At 41.0% G+C, this 14,604-nt stretch overlaps 1 protein-coding gene across 3 annotated transcripts in view; it reads left to right on the forward strand.

Moving 5' to 3' along the window:
• The window catches only part of LOC111863320, a 1,149,828-nt gene that overhangs the window by 548,996 nt on the left and 586,228 nt on the right, over window positions 1-14,604 (forward strand). The window lies entirely within an intron of this gene.

Raw genomic sequence — 14,604 nt, forward strand, 5'->3', positions numbered from 1 at the left:
TATTATTATTATTATTGATTTTATGTTGTGTTTGTCCATAATGTAATTACCTTTACCTGCACTGTGCTGTGTCTGTAATTGGCCTTGTGGCTGTTGACTCGGCACAAAAATAATAATGAATTGAATTATTATTATTATTATTATTATTATTATTATTATTATTATTTATATCAATATAACATTATGCCAGGATGACAACGGTAGAATAAATGTAATATGAAATTTGCATGGTGGCATGTTACATCTGCTATAAGTATGAGTAATTTTGAAATCTGTGGTTCATTTCATGGCCCAAAAATGCATAGCTCAAAATTTAGCAGGCATTTTTATTTTCAGTTTTGGCCTGGAGTAAACAGATCTTCATGTCACCTTGTCACAACTTAATATGACTTATTGAGTCTTGGGCTATTAAGTGATACATCTCCCCCTACAGAGGTTAATCAGCGTTGAATGTGATGTAATTATTTGTAATGAATGGTGAGGTCATAGACGTATGCAAAGGTAGCGCAATTATTTTCGTATTTTCTTAGAAAGGCTGAAAATCATTACCGCTCCATTAATCCGCTAGTCTAAGTCCTAATGTCTGATGCTAGCAAATATCCCTATTTACTATATTTTCAAACAGCTACTTCAAATGGCGTCTGGAAGGGTTCCCAGCCCTTTATTTTTGCCCCGGCACCTTACCAACCGCTGTAAGAAACAATTTGGCATGGGAAAGTTCGAAAGTATGCAGGAAGCAAAATGATCTGACACAGCAAGAGTAGAAAGAGAATGTTGTTTATAGGACTAAAGTACAGTGGCTACTTACGCCTGCGAACCTTGGATAGTGGCCATTGCAAGAAAACAAGTGCCTGGAGCTGGGAATTTGCAGTAGTAATTTGTACGCTCCACATTATCCGTAACTGACTACACTCAACCGCTTATAACAGAAAAATACGCCGCCAACTACAGGCCTGTGTAACATAGGAAATGTTTTCGCCTGCACAGTATGTTTAATAATAAATTAGCTATTGGACGTTCATAGAAAAAAGACCGAAGAAGAACGTTTTGAATTTCATCACGCAGTCTCCGAAATTATATATCAGCAAGTAGGAAACAACGTATAAAAATAACCTACCCGATAATTTAATAATTACATGAGTCTGTAATTCTCTTAGTTATCTCACCGAGTGATCTAAAGACGTGTTACCAGGTGCGCGCCCATCTAGGCCACAGACGAACAGAAAGGGTAATGAAATATCAGAGGCTACTGAACTATTGTTCTACGGGCTGAACGATCCAAGGGGTCGTAGTTCGAGTCCCGCTAGGGTCTAGAATTTTCTCTTCTCCACGACGTCCAGACCGGCTCTGGGGTCCACCCAACCTACTATCCAATTGGTACATGGTGGAAAGCGGCCGGAGCGTGAAGCTGACCACTCACCTCCAGCAAGCACCGAGGCCAAGAAAATGTGGATCTCTACATCCACTTCCCCATACGCCTTAATGGCGTAGTGCTTAGTTAGTTAAACACGGTTACCTTTTTTTTTTTTACTGAACTACTGTAAAGGTTCGGCCACACAGAGCGCTGCGCTATGTTCGCTACGTACGCTACGTACGCTACGTACGCTGTGTACACTCTGAGACGCAGCTAACACAGGGAACATAGCGTACTTCGCGTACGGAAGTCTGTGTGGCCAGTCATATTGGCAATAAAGGGAGATATTTTTCTGCATAGCGTACATAGCGTACGTAGCTCTCTGTGTGGCCGAACCTTAAAGGAGATTCTTCCTGCGTAAAGAGGAAGAAGCAACTCACTGGGCTTCTGAACCTGAAGATAAGTTCCATTGATTTATAGTTTCATAATATCCTGAAGTTTTATGTTAAAATACAAACCAGTACAGACCCGACAGAATAATGTAAACAAAATGTAACAATGCAATGTAATGTAACAAAAAGAACCCCATAGGATAAGTCCCAACTGTACACCTCCCGAATTGTTAACCAGGAACCGTATCAGTGGCATTACTTGGAGTTCATGAGAACGTAAAGAGTTTTGCATTTTAGTGCGTAATTTCTTGAACACGGTGACACAGACAAAGAGAGATGTAAGAATCATTGGAGGAGGAGTGTCTTGCGGGTAGCTTTGATACTCGTACATAGGGGCAGACGAACAGTGAGAGTACGGTAAGTCGAGTTACACTACTTATAGTAATGACTCTATGCCAAATGGCGGTCGGCCAAATACAACCACTGTTCGAGTCATATCTATTCTTGGGACCCGTGTCTCCCCCTGCTTGCTTTTATTGCATTGGTTATCGGGTACATTCTGGTCATGAAGGGACCTGCTACATGCCTACACTATCAATGACTGACAAGTTATGTAATGATATTCAGAGTCCTCATGACTTTTCGTTACTGCTCCCATTTAGTCCAGAATCTTATTTTGCAGTGTATTAAAATCACAAGAACCCGTCTCGTAAATAAAATGTTAAAAATATTCGGTAGGAACCCAATTCAGGTCTCTCTCGCATTACCGGTTCTTTTTACAGGTAATGTTGGTGATTTTCCTCAGTCTCTCAAGGTTTATTCCGGTGTAGTTACTTCAAAGAGTCTACCATGGTCTTCCGAATTCTTATGAACTCAGCATTCATAATAATCTTCCAATCTCATTGAGCGCGAATTGATCTTAACTCTGCGGTAAAGCATTAGACTTGGATGCCGTAAATACCTGGTTCTTATCCTGGTCAACGTACATGTAGTACTACTGAAGTTTTCCTTATTATTTTTTCCCCTTTGGCGCTACAGCCCCAATTTTTGGGCCTTGGCCTACCTCTATGAAACTCTCCGTTTCATTTCGGTTTACTAGATCTTAGACATTCGGTATGACTCCTTGGGCGGGTGATCAGCTCATCTCCAGGCCGCTACCTGTACACAAACACAGAATAACGTACATATACACAAGCACTAAACATCCATGCCTCGAGTGGGATTCGAACGCACGGTCCCGGCTTCTGAGTGAGCAAAGACAGTGAATGTCTTAGACCGCTCGGCTACCGTGACCGGCTTTCCTCATTAGATCCTTGTGAATTGAGATTACGCCCCGAATTGGACCCCTGTTACTTCTCGAACATTTGCTTTGACCGTCCGCACATATCTACTGACTCTGCAGTTGATAAAGAGTCATTACATAACGTAAATAACTCCCGCTCAGTCCCGTGTAGTTCGCCGTTTAGTCGGCTCCTACTCCGAATATATTTCATGAAATGTGCCATTCGATTGCAATGACTAGCGCAGATCCTGCACTAAACTATACGTACAGGGAAGACATAAAATATCCCTGTGTCAATTCACATGTATTCATATGTCATTTAAGTGACGGTACACTCATGTGTCTGGATTTCAGAATCTGACCCCACGCACTGAAAATTGTTCTCACCCATGAACTTGGGGGACAGCCAGTTCTTTCTTTCAGCGTTCTCCCCCACCCCATAAAAAGAGCATCAGGACCTGGCGACGGCGAGTACATATTCATAGTTAAGCCTTAACCATGTAATGAAAGGTTTTCTGAAGGTCACATACACGTCATGTGGTCCGAGAACCGAGAGGCGTTGGATTAAGTAACCAGCAGGTACAGCAGAAGTTGTCCTTCATATTACAGTGCGGATTTGTCTGCAACAGTTATAGTAGCAATAAAGGGCTATTATAAATAGTCTGAGAGATGAGGAATTAATGTATTTTCGAAACGATTGCATATACAGGGATGAAACAACTTGGAAAGATCTTGGAAAATCTGAAAGTTTATCTGGAGATGTTACTCCGGAAACGTCAACGCGACATCCGAATTTTTCCCCTCTTTACGCCGTTACTGTCATTCACGGCGTCTGGCGATGACCTGTGACATTCGTTCTCGAAGCTCCCGAAGTACTGTGACATCCCAATAGGTAGAAGTCGCGTGGAGTAAGGTCCGGAGATCAACGGGGCCGAGGAATGGGTCCTGCTCGTCCTATGCAAGCCTTTGCACATGAGACGTCATTTTCGTTCTGACAGTGAATAGAGCGCCACTCATCGCCGAAATGTTACAATTAGTGTTGCCAATGGAAACTTAAATTAATTTCCTTGCCATATTCAACTTGTTTGTTTCTTGTATTTGTAACCGTTTCGAAAATTCTACAGTTATCATCGAAATCGTTTATAGCTGACTTATATAACGTCGGAAGCGTAGGTTTGGTAATATTGAAATGTTAGTCTTTACTGTCCTTGCCGAATGATCAACAAATCAGTTCTTACCCTTGCTGTTGCTTCGTATAGAAACATGCCTTTAGGAATTTGGTGCTTATAATGACAAAATAGGCGCACTTTAAAATGAAACTAAAAATAAAATAAAATACATTTGAAGAGTACTGTACTCTGGAGTGTGACACCTTGAAGTTTGGTAGATATTTACCAGCGTTTCGGATGAACGTCATGCCTCCATCTTCAGAGTAGAAGAGAAATGTGAGGAAGCAGGCAACGAACAAAGTAGGATTTTACTCTGCTTTCTACTTCGTTGTTGCTTCGCTTATTCTTCGACCTTGAAGATGGAGGCAGTATGTTCATCCGAAACATCGGTATATTTCTACTACACGGCATTATATCGCATGGTAACCGTCGTGTGCTCTTCAAATATTACATACTTTACCTTTGATCCCAGACATGTATTGTATTTAGTAAGGAGTTCTTAACAGTTGGTAGGTCTGCAAACATGCTGTGCATCCAAATGTTGTATTTATTGGCTGTGCGCCTGCGATATTCTTTAATTCCTGACATTGCAACTTAGTCAGTCTGCCCTGTGTTAGATGAAATGGATATTGTAGTATAGCAACGCGTAATACCAGTAATAAGAACCCTGTTTGTTTTCGAATCGTTCCTTCGTTGGAATGTCTGGCAGTGATAGAATATTGGACTTTAGTCTGCGAATGTGACAGCTCACAATGAAAAAAAAAATCCAGTTGTAATGTGGATATATGAGAGTCATTACTCGTATGAAGACGGATGTTTCCAATATGAAGCTTGACTTCTACAGAGAGAGTTTCATACAACCGAAACACGTTCGAGACACCGTCTGCAAGATTACTCGCAGACAAAATACTGTGAGGACAGTTTTCTGCCATTCAAGCAATCTCACCGTTCTTCAGCCAGTGATTTCAGTTCTCTGTTGTCGTTTTTCTTAACTGTCTTCTTCTTTTTGAACCACGTTTGTTTTATTGACCGTCTCTGTGGTCTAGTGGTCAGATTTCATGGCTACAGGTCCAGATGTTCGGGTTCGATTCCTGGTGCTACCATATTTTCTGATAAGTAGTGGTTCTGGCACGGGGTATACTCAGTCTCGTGTGGATAATTGAGGAGTTATATCAAGGAAATAGCGGCTCCGGTCTAGAAAACCGAGATTAACAGCCGTGGGGATCCGGCTACTGTGATTGTCTTATAATGTACACGTCTCGGAATGTTGAATTTAAAGAAGGAAATGGCACCTCTTGTAAGAAGTAAAACTGTTGTCCCACACAAAAATAACTTTACAGTTGAAATTTAACGATATCGTCGTTCGTGAAGTCCATTTAGCGGAAGATGTCCTTCCCATGTAAATGTCCGGACGCGTCATAATCGTGACTATAATACTTAAGGGCGGTTTTTAATTTATAAGCCTATTGATATATTAAAAATGCGTGATTCGTGTGGACCATATTAGCTAAGTCGAGAGGTCAGTGGATCGATCGATCTGTACATAAGTTAGAACACCGCGCCACGAAACCAAAGAAGACAAATTTAGAGGGGCTTGGTGAATTAGTCATGTTTAGGTCTCCTACATAACATTCAAAAGGAAGCTCTGTTTAACGGGAAATTTTCTTTATCGGATATTACGTTCCGTTTCGCGATAGAGAATACAACGAAGCCCGATATAAGTCCAGATGCAGTACAAAATGTCGTCTTAAATGGGAAACAGAAATAAATACCAAGAATTGAGGCTTTCACGGCGGTGACTGTGAAGAAAGCAGTCTTCTGGGATTTGGCACCGTGTATATGTGGTGTTAACCGACGTTTCGGAGGAACGTATCGCCTCCATCTTCAGGTTAGAAGCTGTGTATATTTCCAACACCAGTCTGCTTTTACCGGTTCTCACGGTCTCTTCGCTTGCAGATTTCTTATATTTTCTATCCTGAAGATGGAGGCGATACGTTCCTCCGAAACGTCGGTTAACACCACATATACACGGTGCCAAATCCCAGAAGACTGCTTTCTTCAAATACCAAGAACTTAAAGGATCTTATTAAATATATGTATTTATTTCCTGTGCTCAAATAATTTTAGTCTAATTCCTTCTTTAAGGAAAGAAACGGGCTTATGACATCATCATGCTGTCTCTATGGCTTTACATTTGAACTTACGAAACAGATTACCGATTTTTAGGAAACTTGGTATGAACGTTATGCCAACGACATGCTTTATAATTCTTATTAGAAAAACTTGAGGAGTGACCAGGGATAGCTCAGTTGGTATAGCAACTGGCTACGGGCTGAATGAAGAAGGGGTCGAAATTCAGGTCCTGGTGGGGGAAAGAATTTTCACTTCCCTATGTAGTCAAGACCGGCTCTAGGGCCCACCTAACCTCATATCCAATGAGTTCCGGGGGCTCTTTCCCCGGAGGTAAAGTGGCAGGGGCATGAAGCTGACCACTCATCTCCAACTAATGCCGAGGTCAAAACGTAAATCTATACATCCACCGCCCCCATATGTTGTAGTGCTTAATTAGTTAAGCACAGGGACAACTTTACCTTTATAAGAAAAACGTGGCGAATCCGCGAACTGAACGAGCGGAAACGAACTAGTGGAACTAGCTTTGTTCCTTGATATGACGAATGGTAATGCCCCCTTGAAATAAAATGTATATTTCATTAATTCCATGTATTTTGTAGAATTTAAAATTAGAAACACGACGACCATGGGAAAAATTTATTGTGCTCTCTGATTCGTAGTGACTCCTAATGAAATATTGAAGCTAGGAATATGAAATTCGATATGGAGGATATCATAAACATATGCTGACGTAATGGATGAAACATTTAGTAAGTAAACAGTTGCAAGTTATTTGATATTGCATTCGACAGACAATACATAGTTATAATGTGCACTAATGTTATATGGTGGCCGCGCCATAACTCAAGCGGTTAGTCCCACCGCGGCGGCCCGGGTTCGATCCCGGGTCTCGTCAAGTGGGATTTGTGGTGGACAAAGTGGCGCTGGGACAGGTTTTCTCCGAGTACATCGGTTTCCCCTGCCAATCTTCATTCCACCAATTGCTCCACAATCACCCTCACCTATCATCTGGAACTGGTACAATAGGCCAGAAGTGGCCGCAGTAAAAGGAACTAAGTCCCACCGCACTAGCAATAAAAAAAAGTTATACGTTTATCACAAAAGTAAAATAACTATAATAACAGTGATATATATGTAAGCTAAATCTCTGAAGTGGGACAGAAGGATGTGGGAGGTTTACTCGCAAGAACTTGCGATACTTCCTCCTTGATCACGATCATAGAATTTTGAAATTGCATAAACTTATTTTTCTTAATGCAAGTTGAACTCTAAACGAACAAGAACCGGTGTTCTGAATGGGATTGTAGTCTTCTTACTATTCCTGAATACGCCCTTTCCTCAGAATTACTGGGTGTTCTGGACTTTGTCCATAGTCCAGTATTCTGAAAAACTAGACAACACAAAGTTCTTAGAATACCGGATGAGGGACAAGTCCAACAACCCAGTAACTAAGTGTTATACTCTTTTGAAGCCATGATTTTTCCTGTCTGTAATAATAATTCTAATGAGAATACATCAAAATCCTCGGTCGAGTGGATGGTACTCTTGCTCTCTATTCGGGAGGTTTATGTACCCGGAGATCTCATTTATATTTGTATACGTAGCTGTAGTTATACTGACATAGGTTGTCCAGTGATTGAGGTTAGCTCTTTCGGAGTCACCCCACAGAGTATGTGCTTCCCCTTCGTCAGAGGACGGAAACAGATCCACTTTCCGAAAAGTTGTGTTCTATAGTTTTTTAGAATACCGGACGATAGACAGAATTCAGAAAAGAAGTAAGTAAGGGTTTTGCTATAGTTTCACGACAGAGATCTCTATGGTTTTATTACTTTGTGGTTGTCATTTTCATGATGTGTATCGCGACATACGAGGTAGAGTTCAGTAAATAGGTTACAAATGGAAGTAAAACGGCTGTAATGGACGTAATAGGTTTTCTATGTGTATCACTAGATAGCAGCACAGTCCAGCTTCATGACAGTCTAAGTAGTAAACGCGCATGAGCATGTTCAGAGGCTGGTTTCAGTAGCCAAAATGGTGACCGTGCTTGAGGAATGTACTACCGAAAATCAGCGTTCTATTTTGCTTTTTTTTTTCTTGTGAGCAAGAAGATTCAATGCAAAGAATATTCATAAAGAAATGTTTCTTGTTTATATTGTGAACTTTTTGTTGTGTAAATCTATTCCACCTTGATGGTAAACGTTTCGCTGATGATGAAGAGGTTGAAACGTAGATGCGGAAGTGGCAGAAACAGTAGTCAAAAAGACTTCTATGTTGCGGGTCTCAACGCACTCTTAAAGCAATGCGACAAGTGTTTCAGTGTTGGTGGAGGATATGTCGAGAAGTATATGTTTTTTTTCAGGTTCAAATATCACATGTTTTACGTACGATATAAACGTGTGGTCTGTCTACCGACCCTCCCTCTTATATCTGTTTATAAGAATATTATTCCCACGATGAAAGACTGGACGTTACATTGCTCGCCGTTTGAACTCCTATCCCAGAACCAGGCCACCAACATGTAGAGTATTCAATATTAGAGTCAATTTTACCGAACACACAACATATTTTTATTATTATTACACTACATGTTTCGACCTCAAGAGGTCATCCTCAGGTGTACGAACACAGCTGTATAATTACACGCGATCACATTCGTCTTCTCATTTATTCGATCCTGTATCTTATTCAGGCTCACGCTCAATAATATATCAAGCTCTCTCATAAAACACAAGTTAAAATTGTTCTAAATGTCAAAAGTTAAAATTTAAATTTAAAATTTTTAAAAATTTAAAGTTTGTGAATCGAATTTCAATACAGATCACTAGTTATGCTTTCACTTTCAATTGTTATTCAGTCACTTCCTACTTATGCTCATCACCGCGTCAAGTTCACTTTAACTAGTTTAATAATATTTTTGATTAAACGTTCATGAATTAAAGTTCAATTTTATTATAGATTGCACTTTTTCACTTTTGGAGGTCTTGTTGTTCTACTGCGTCTTCTGAAGTTGTGGATCTGTTACGGTCCATGTCGTGATGGCTGCTGACCTCTTGAGGTCGAAACATGTAGTGTAATAATAATAATAATAAGAATACGTTGTGTGGTCGGTAAAATTGACTCTAATATTGATTAAATACACAACAGGATGCAAGAAACAATTAAAGTGATGTAGAGCATTGCAGGTTTTGTCTCACATAAAGAGAATACCCCTGTAATTTAGAATTTTGCACGAACATCATGTTAACATTTTATAGCGTTGTATACTGTTAGCATTTGCATTGACCACATTTTTGCCCTTCGTTTGTTTCTATTCATTATTTTGTCATCTCTCCATATAATGAGGCAATTTTAAATAACAAATGAACAAAAATCTGGACGCGAGCAATACATTCTGCAACATCAAACTAATTTTACATTGGATACAAAGGGTCATTTTATATGATGACATTCGAATAATGGAATGTGACAGCAAAAGCGTGCTCGTCTCACATTGGTAGTTTGTTTGTTTGTTTTTGTGAGTTATGTGATTTTAAAAACAGGTGTAACACGTTAATCATTTTGGGCAACGGAAGAAGAAGAAGGAGAAGGGGAAAGATAAAAGTATTGTGTTGCGAAAAAGAAAGACAGGAGACTGAAACGGGAAATTACCGTTTGTCCTCATTAACGTTCTGGGACGTTGGAGGAGCGCAGGAGGCAGGTTGAGATGGAAACAGGCCGTGCTCCGTAACTCCCGTAGGCTTTCTGATGTGTGAGACTTAATGTGTTCTATCTTTGGGGTCAGGCCTTTTATATATGAAAACATATGTTCTGTTTTGTTAGGAAAATTGTTCACAGTCTTTTACTGCTACATGTGATACGTGAAGTGTGTCATGTTGGCAGTGATACTGAGTTGATCACTGAGTTGCCCTTTCGTAATCACAGGTTAATTCGGCCTGGTAACATCACGGTAGCACATGTATGGATCTTAGCTATAACTAACCGCCTCACAACATGCAGCTGAGTTCTTCTTGCGAAGCCACGAGTCTCTCAGCTTCTCAAAAATTTCCCAACATTTTATGGACAACTGAAAGTTCACTGCCGTTTCCATAAGAGCCTCTATTCTGAGCCAGATTAATTTAGTACATTGAACCCCATTCTGTTTCTCTGAGATAACTTCGTGGCCTTTATTCCGCAAGCGAACTATACCGACCGAGTCACCGCCGCTTGTCGGCGAAGTTAATGCCAACTTTTGCGGATAGAGCACGTCGCGTGGTCAGCGCAATGGATTCTCACGGCCGTTAATCTCGGTTTTGTAGACTGGGTTTCTCTAAGATACGTTCCAATATTATTCTCCCATCTACTTGTAGGTCTTCCTAGTGGTCTCTTTCCTTCTGGTTTTTTAAACCAAAACCCAATTTGCATTGCTGTCCCCCCCCTGTTCATGCTACATGCTCTGACTATCTCATCTTAACATTGATATTTTTATCATAATTAATATTTCTTGCTGAGGTGACTTGCATTATGCGCCACGCCTCTTCCGTTTTCTATTCACGTCAAAGAAATTGTTATATTTGTGCTTTCTGGACCTGGAGACCGCCTCTATGGTCTATGATCTAGTGGTCAGAGTTCTTGCCTACAGATCCAGTGGTCCCGGGTTCAGTTCCGACGCTACTAGATTTTCTGAGAAGTAGTGGATCTGGAACGGGGTCCACTCAGCCTCGTGAGGATAATTGAGGATCTACTTGAATGGAAAAGTTGCGACTCCGGTCTAGAAAACCGAAATTAACAGCCGTGGGGATCCGTTGCGCTGACCATGTGGCACCCTCTGTCCTCAAAAGTTGACATTAACCTCGCTGACAAGCTGCGGTTGTTCGGTCGGTATAGTTTGATTGAGGACTACAGGCCACGTAGTTTGTTTTGTTTGTATGGGCCTGGAACTTGTCTCCCGCCCGTACTGGAATAACACAGTGAGTAACTTTGTAATATATACCCTGCCACCAAGTATTGTTACAGTGACAAATACGGGACATGAAATGGTCGATAGGTACAGCTCGCGTGGGAATGAGAAATTCGTATACAATTTTAGACATAAAATGGGGGGTGGGGAAGAAACAGCTTGATAGACCCAGTCATAGGTTGGGGATATATTATTAAAACGAGTGTTACACAAGTAGGATGTACGGGCGTGGACTAGATTCCAGGCGCTGACATTATTGTACAGTGGCTGTTCTCATGAACTTGGAAACGAGTCTTCGCTTTCTATGAGTCGGAATGTTTATTGACCAGATTAGCGACTTTCAGTTTCTGAAGAGGGACTTTGCTGCATGAAGTGACGAAAATTTTGCTGTTATAATTTGGCTGCTTATTCTAAAATTAATGTTTATATGGGAATTCAGAAATCCTTTACGTGTTAAATTAGAGCTCCCTTCAACTTCAGGTTTGAGTATAACCTCAAACAATGCGTTAGTATCGTCCAGTTTCCTGCATAGAGGACTCAGTCGATTAAACTTCCGAAGAGTAAATTCCGTTCTCTTGTTCTTATAATATTTTTTCCCCCCACGCCAGAAGTTTGCAACTATACAAGACCGTGTCTGTATGCTTTTATTGTCCCCAGTGCAAGTCTGAACTAGTCTAGACTGTCAGTCGCAGTGTCTTGATCCTGTAAAAGCGTTGTGTTCACGGGGCTGCCTTTTTGCTGCGAATTTTCTCCTTCTCTCGGAAGGACGTCATTGTCGGACCCGCCTACCGTGTGATTTCTGGCCGTTCCTGTAGATGGAACATTCACTTGTAATAACACCAAATTATCAATCAATAAATGCTCTTGGCACCGCAGTTTACCAGTATTGACTACGGATCGCTAAAGAAGAGTTCTTGGAATGTTCAAGATCGATTGGGTACATGATCGGTAGTCTGATTAGTATAGCTGCAGCTCTTAGCATTCTTGTCGGCAATAAATTAAGTCAGATTATGAAAGAATTCAAAGAGACCAGAACATTTTGAAATAAGCTTACGCGGTATCCACTCTATCTGTGTGTCTGTGAATTAGCTTTGGAACGCCTGAACCAGTCTCTATGAAACTTGGTACGTATATCGTGGCACCTGAACCAATCTCAACGGTGTACTTCATAAATCCCTTCCATCAGTCTCTATGTCTATATGCGTATCCCTCCTATCGTCACTAGGCAAAGACTCGGTAAAATATATCCTTCTTTTGTTGCTAGGCAACGACTTGGTGAACACGTTTTCTCTGCAACGAATATACGCAACAGGAGAACTGTTGGACGCGTGTGTATGTGGATCTGCCTGTGTATCCTCCTATTGTTGAGTGGTAGCAACTCTGTAATAGCTTTCCTGCAGCAGTGAAGAATTGTTGGAGGCATCGTTCTCTATGTGGTCCGTGTCGTATCAAATGAAAGCAGGCGGTTAGTTCTTCCCAGAATTTGTTGTTCATTTTGCTTTTAGTACAGACCCTACTAATTACGGAGTATTTTGCATTACATGCTCAGTGCATTCATGACCCAAATCACAAGCCACAAATTCATTCTACACTGCTGCTTTGCAATGGTGTATTTTCAATTTATTTCTTTCTTCCGACACTAAATTCCTTAAATGCTAACTACGATGCCATTATTCAGACATGTAATTGAAGTTTCGCTGCTTCTTCCCTTGGTATTTAGTCCACAGTAGGACAAGAAGTGGGGGAAACCTTCTTGAAGAGAAAATTTCACTTGTCGAAGAACTTTAACTTCAGACACTAAAAGAAAAAAACGAAACTTCGAAGCTTTTAGTTTAAAATGTTTCAGTAAGTAATTAAAAATTTCAAGGGAGTCTTTTTTTTTTTGCAAGCGATCTGCCTTTCTCGGTCTCTGTTTTGTACTCACATAAGTTCTGTGGAATGCAACCATCGCAAGGAGAAAATAATTTGTGCTAGGACGTCAGTAAAGCAAAACTGAGCACGTTTGTACTAATGAGTTCCAGTAGACGAAAAATAAAATAACCATGTCATTAATAACACGTAACGTAATGTACTTGTAGAATGTCTGTTCGTTTTTTGAACTTGTCCTCATATATGTGTCTGTGAACACATTCTCAAGACCCTTCCTGAGTTTAATCTAAAGTTTAACTTGAAGGACCGCCTCTGTGTGCTAATGGTCAGAGTTCCTGGCTACAGATCCAGAGGTTACGGTTTCGATTCCCGACGCTACCAGATTTTCTGAGAAGTAATGGGTCTGGAACGGAGTCCACTCAGCCTCGTGAGGATAATTAAGGAGCTACTTGAACGGGAAAGAAAGGCTCCGGTGTAGAAAACCGAGATTAACGGGCGTGGGGATCCGTTGCGCTGACCACGTGACACCCTCTATCCGACAAGCGGCTGTCACTCGATCGGTATAGTTCGCTTGCGGACTAAAACCACGGAGTTGTTTTTTTTTTTTTTTCTTTAACATCAAGTTTTGAATTTCTTGCAATTTGTGTTAACGCTGAAGTATTCCGACATGTGACGTCCGAATCTGCCCCCACAATTGGGCCGCGCGTTTATTGCTCTTGACCTGACTAAAATATGAGTCATGTGAGAAAACCGACAGCTGCATCGAATAACTGCAGATCAGTATCAGTTTACTTGGAACAGTTGACCATTGTACTGCAAAATGAACGCTGTCACGTATTATGAAAACAAAGAGATCATTCGGATTAAGATATATTTACGCCTCTTTGGCGTAACCGGAAGCACTTCGTCCGTGAGTCAGAGGACCAGGTATGATCACCCACGAACCTATGCGCTTACTTTAAATAAAAGTTTCCCTGCTCCAAAAGCAGGAGACACTAAAATGATACGAATACACAGATCCGGTATTTCGGAAAAGGTTTGAAAATGACCAAAGGTTCCGAAATTTTTCATAAACACTGAAACTGATTATAACGCTAGGAAAGTGCTATTTCCACTGAGAAGTAATTCATCCTGAATTTTTTAATCTTATGTAGACAGTCAGTGGGACTTCTCGGCCGAATGATCGGCACTTCGCAAGGCCGCTATGTTATTAGTGTCTAGGAATTACGGAAAGAGAAGAAAGGACATAAGGACGCATGCCATGAAGTTACAGGTTGAGTTAGCTGCCTCCGTAATCTAGGAGTAACGTTCCCACCTCATGACTCAAGGTACGCGTGTTCAAACCCGGTGGAGGTCGTGGAATTTTTAAGGGCGGAAAATTTCAGCGAACAAGTCCTCCGGGAGGGACTTTAAGCCGTGGGACCCGTGTCGTTGATTTACGGCACGTAAAAGATCCTCATGTCTCTAGG

The sequence above is a fragment of the Cryptotermes secundus genome, unplaced genomic scaffold, assembly GCF_002891405.2.
Source record: "Cryptotermes secundus unplaced genomic scaffold, Csec_1.0 scaffold159, whole genome shotgun sequence".
In the NCBI taxonomy this organism is placed as follows: Eukaryota; Metazoa; Arthropoda; class Insecta; order Blattodea; family Kalotermitidae; genus Cryptotermes; species Cryptotermes secundus.